This window comes from Macrobrachium rosenbergii, chromosome 50 (assembly GCF_040412425.1).
Source record: "Macrobrachium rosenbergii isolate ZJJX-2024 chromosome 50, ASM4041242v1, whole genome shotgun sequence".
Lineage (NCBI taxonomy): Eukaryota > Metazoa > Arthropoda > Malacostraca > Decapoda > Palaemonidae > Macrobrachium > Macrobrachium rosenbergii.
In genome coordinates this window covers 20007156-20013155 of record NC_089790.1, presented here as the reverse complement: position 1 = coordinate 20013155, position 6000 = coordinate 20007156, and the positions used below count along the sequence as shown (strand labels likewise).

General features: G+C 35.4%; 1 protein-coding gene across 4 annotated transcripts in view; it reads left to right on the top strand.

Annotated features, from left to right (window-relative positions):
- The first annotated feature begins 725 nt into the window (after nt 1-725).
- LOC136832728 (solute carrier family 38 member 10) overlaps nt 726-6000 on the top strand; it is a 50543-nt gene continuing 45268 nt past the window's right edge. For 2 of the 4 annotated variants that reach the window (XM_067094241.1, XM_067094239.1), the window contains exon 1: nt 4494-4621. The gene's annotated coding sequence lies outside the window, so the exon portion shown is untranslated. Of the gene's footprint in view, nt 850-4493; nt 4622-6000 lie in introns of those variants that run through there. The other 2 variants (XM_067094242.1, XM_067094240.1) reach the window with 2 other exon arrangements.

Genomic DNA, 6000 nt, shown 5'->3' with positions numbered 1-6000 from the left:
ACAATTTATTTGTCTTGGAATTCTATGAAAATCGATAGAGTAAAGTAAAATATACTGATTTTCTAGAAAAACAAAGGTGAAGAAGCAAGAGAAAAAGTATTTGTCATGATAATCTTACCATATAAATGCTGTGAGCATCAATAGGACTATACTTTTCCTGTGTCTGCCAGATAGGCCTATACAACGGGTAATGATCTCTACGTTGACCTAGTACAAAATCTTAACGCAGAAAATGTTGAGCAATGTGCTTGATGTATTATGAGTTCAGTGTAGTAGCAAAATACTTTAATAATGCCTTCATTTTTTTACGGCAAAGTACTACTGTATCTAGTGAATGATACCAGGAACATGAAAACGATTCCGTTTCTTTATCCATTCCCATGCGTTCCGTTAGTCGATACTGGAAGTTTACTAGCTAACTAGTCGTATAGAAAGCTTAGGAAATAGTTATTTTAATTGTTTTGATGCCGAAAGCCTTAAAACTATTTTAGCTGATAGATGTGGCGCGCAGGTGTCCTGTGAGGATCGGTTTAAATGATGTAAGCCTATTTCGTTTTTCTAGCTGGGATCATAAAAGAGTGATTTAAGAGACGCCAAAGATTCCTTATTTAATGTAATTCCATATATATATATATATATATATATATATATATATATATATATATATATATATATATATATATTACAGCGACAAGGCCCTTTGGTGCACAATTTGCCCCGTCAGCGCAGAAGGCCTTCTGTGCCACACACGTGTCTAGTCCACTCATCTGTACACATACTTGTTCGTTTAACTGTACTGTGAGCCACATAACATCCACACCTGTGAGCTGAAGTTGTCGGCATAAACCGGTATTTTTTTTTCTTTTTTCGCTGAATTCATTTCCAGATCAGTTCACTTTTATTCTCGAAAGATCCACTGTGCTATCATATCATCTATTCTTTCCACATCATTTATTTGATCCTATTGAGTTTCTGTGTACACTATGTACGTATGGCCGTATGTCGCCACAGTTATATGGTAACTCCTGAATGGAAGATGAACCCTTGGGTAATAATAACACGTTTAATATAAAAGGGGTTTATCCTTATTTCATCACACAAATGATGAGTGTGACTGGGACTCTTGCTTCCAATCTCTCTATAACCACCCCGTAACAGGGTCCTTTATTCTTTCCGCATGACTAAATCCAGTTAAAACATTCTTGTCTATCCTGTACCATGTAACAATTCATCGAAATAGCTCCAACCTTTTTCCTTCTCTAAATTGCACCCAGAAGCATAGAGCCTTCCAAGTCCAAGCACCTTTCAAGGAATGAGGTTGTTAGGCCTATGTCCCATTCTTGACTTCAGCTAGGTAAACTAGCAGGCAAGAGCCAGATCTAAATCAAACCACAGGCCTAGCAAATATATACCTTATATATATATATATATATATATATATATATATATATATATATATATATATATATATATATACATACATACATACATACACACACACACACACACACACGCATCTGAACCATTGATGTTTATTCCTCATGCACCTACACAGCGGTTCATTATTATTTTAAACCTTGTGACAAAAACGAGAAAAAATAGATCAAATAAAGGATGAAGTAAAGAAAGAGGATACACTAGCTTTCGGGGCCACTGAACGTGATCAAGTTCAGGTTTCCTTTCGAAGTTGGAGTTAACAGAAGAAGAGCGGCAAAAGCAATAAACAGTTTGCGCTACCAATTACTGGGCAAACGAACACCTGCGTATCGTTTATGGGTTCTCGTTTAATGTATTCAAGCAATGATACAATACGGTATGTTTAGTATACAGCTTTCCTACATTAATCATATCTATTCGGAAACACTTAAAGTTTTAGGCTGTTACTTTCTTTTTGAATTGAACTTACAGTTATCATATCATGTTTTTGTTAATGCGCCAAGACCTAGACTTATCTAGACTGTTTATAGTAAGCTATTACACCAACTTAACTTCTCTTGCTTGGACGTAGACTTAAACTTAGATACAAAAATATATTTACAAAAAAAGAAATAATGTTTATAATAACAAGCCGGCAGACCTAAGTTGAAAACGAAATCATATGTATAATACATATAAACCATGCATGCTGATACTGAGCTTGTGTAAGTTTTAAAAATTGGATTTATATAATATTACATGCGCGCAACTCTCATTGCTGAACTCTTTCCTTGATTGCAACTTTCAAATGCAGCATCAATCATTTTTATTCAGATTTGCGGCCTTTCCTGTTATTTATAAGACTGATTGCCCAGCATTGACTCAAAATTTAATTACAGGCACACGCTAATGAAATTCACAAGTGTGTGTCCTCTAGGCCACAAGTCCACAATCCTCCGTTTGCTTCCTCCAAATTTATGTGTGGTTTTGGAAAAATTTGCCTGTCAAGGTTCCTTGCACCGTTTTTGCACTTAAGACCTGTTTAAAATTCATGCCATCAGGAGACAATACGTACAACCAATATACATTCAAGTGACCTTTCGTTTAGCTGCGTATGTGCTGGATCGACTGGGTCATATTTGTATTACTATTTTCAGATTATGTATGGATTATTATCCAAGATTTAAATGCAATTGCAGACGATAATTCCAAAATTTTCTCCTACACTATATGCACTTGTAGCCTTATTTTTTTGTAACCGGAAACTACCCTACTTTCCCAACACTGTTACGACATGAACAACACACCTTTGCTGATACAAGAACGGTCCGTATTAGACAATCTAAAATATCGGTTGTAAATCTAGCAGAGTATCATCTATAACTGATTCATGCAATAATGGAAGACGACTCCCATTAACTAAAACTGTCTGGTTTCACTGCGGAGTTATCAGCAGTAGTATCTGCAACAAATATTATAATTATTGCGGGGCAGGATAAAGAAGATGAGAGCATGAACACCTCTCAATGCAGACGGGCGAAATGTTTTGAGTTAATTATAAAGTATAAAATCAAGGTTCTACCAGACTCTGTTAAATGCCAGAGATATTCAGAGTGACACGATAACAATTTCTTGCGTCTTGGATGACTTAATACCAGTTGCGCTAGAGAAAAAAAAGTCCTAGTGGATTTGTCCTGCAGAAGCCCTTCTTTTGGACTAATAAACAGAGCTAGATTCACAGAATTTAAGAAAAATGTCATCTAAAATTACGAGGACGTGTCATCAATTGTTTAGTAATGTATTGTCATGATGAGACAATTTAGTAATTGCTCTCTTGTGTTTATCAACAGCCACGGTCATCGTTCAGCAATAAACTGGTCATTAAAAAAAAAAAAATAGAACCATATCTCCAAACGCCGGCAAGTCTCAGTTTGCTATGGATTAAACCTCTTGTTCCATCTCCACGCACCCTACAGCCAACATCTTACATGCTTTGTTAAGGACCCGTGACTGACTTGACAGCAGTTCACCAATCAAAGCAACGTCTTTTTTTGTGGTTATACTATTTTAACTGAACTGAATTATGCGGCACACACAGGTTTACATTCTGGATAAATGTACAAATATTCTTAACGGTTCAAAAGATAGTAGTTGCTTATTCTTTAACCAAAATTATCACCACGAAGAAAGAATATTGTAGCCTACTTTGTATTTTAGGGACCAGAACAAAATTCACCGGACAGAATGTACCTTTTCAGGAAAGATTAATCTGGAAATTTGGATCACACAGCAATGGGGAGTCGTCAGGTCAATTATATTAAAGTGAACTGGTCCAGCCTCTCGATAAAAATATTTACCTACGGAAACCATGATTTAAAGCATAAATTTATTTTTGTCATAGGTGACGTAGTGGCTCTAACATTACCTAATATCGCTAGTCAAACAGTTTTACTGTCGTTTTTCAAATTAAACCGTGAAACTTACTTTTTGAAACAGGTTAAAATTTGTATTTAAAACTGATGTTCGTGATATATATATATATATATATATATATATATATATATATATATATATATATATATATATATATATATATATATATATATATATATATATCCCAGATCAACCGATGTAACACCGATCCATGAAGTGCAAAGAAGCTGTATCAAGAAATGATAAAAAAAAAGCGGCGAAACAACTATGACGAAATCAGTACAGCATGGGCAGCCTCAGTTGACTTTTTATTTTCAGAAAACATATTAGTATGAATAGCCGGCTAGTTTGGAGTATGGAGTCATGTCTACTTTTATTTTATTTTGTCAGTAACACAATGTTATATTTAACATGACGTTAAACAATAATAGTGTGTAGCGCACTTGCACAGATTCGTTTGTTGTGATCAAAATAACGTGTCCCGTCGGCGGTTGTGGCTGTAGCTTCGTATTCGAGATGTATACCATTATGCAATTTTTCGTTTTATTGCCCTTTTTTATAATCACGAAGATGTATATATTAGTTTAATGTGTATATTTAAAAAATATTTTGATGGAATTCGATTAACATCCTCCTTAAAACATAACAATTTTAGACATGAGCTAATGATTCATTCGAACAATCTGACGTGTGAAAGCGCAACACCAGTCGTAAGCAGTTGTAGCAGTGATCGTGTTGTTTCCCCTTATTCTGGCTATCGCTCGTTAACCTGGTAAGTAAGACGTGAATAAAAGATATTTAATAGGGATTTACACGTTCAGCTATTGCAAAACCTATAATTTTGTGTAGCAGTCTGTTCCCAGGCTAGGGGTACCCTCTCCGATAAGGTCATTTATCTCGAAGAGACTTCCATAGATAACAAGTATCTTTTTTTAATTTTATGTAAGTTACGGTTATCCTTAAGCATGAAATTGTATCAGATTTTTACCATTTTGAGGAATTGGTGGTATACTTCCTGTCAAGGCCACATCTTCCATGTTGACTTAACCTAGCTTAGATTCGCCGCTGTAGCTTAGGCTGGGACTGATAGCCTCGTGGCAGAGGAATAGGCGTAGTAAAGAAATGAATGGTAATGCGGCCATTAATTTGTGTGTCGTTAGGCGACACCACTATTCTTATGACAGTGAACACGACTCCTAGGCTAATGGGTTGTCTTTTATCAATGCCAAGATATTTTTTTGAGATCACGTACTCTGATTTGACCATCATATTCAGCTTTTGTGTGGGTAGGCCGTGTCTGTGAAGTGCTCCGTGATAAGTGCCTGACTTGCGTGACTTTCAAAGTAAATATGAGGAAGAGGAAGGAAAAAGAGAAAATACTGTAGAAATTAAGGTAGAACTAAGTAGTAGCCCCGCAGTGGCAACGGCACTATAACTTTGCTCTGGGGAAGTTGGTGATGAAGGAACTTGCTGTGAAATGTTCAGGTATCGAGGTCAGATACACATCCATACTTCGTAGTGATAACATATTGTACATCTGTAATAATTGCAAGAGAACTGAACAAAGAACACACAAAAAACTCATTGAAGATGAACTTGAAGAAGTAAAAGAAAGCACAGAGATATTAACAAAGTTGATTCAGGATTCGGCTCAGAAAAACTAGTGACGTAATGATCAACATAGATGAAATCCAAAACAAATTGATAATGTTGATAAAGATGCAAAGACCATGACAAACATGGACAAAACTCATGCTGAATCACTAAAGACAAAAAAAGTGCTTCTGATCAAATCTACATACAAAGAGAACACAGCAGCTAATGGAAAGAGACAAATTGTGAGTAAAATAACAGCGCTAGTTGAACAGGTTAAAACTACAAGAGATGGACACTTATTTGTAAGATTTCCAGACAGGAAAAACTTAGAAAAGGCAAAAATGGAGATTCAGAATATCAACAATATATCAGTAAATGAGAAGGGTAAACTTAAACCAAAAATAAAAGTAGTCTATGTCTCGAAGAATGAAGATGACATTGTTGATAACATTATAAAGAAAAATCCATGGATAGGTAACCTCATATCTGAAAATGATGACCAAACAATTGTAAAGGAAATGATGGCCAAAAATGACAAATATAAACACTATATCA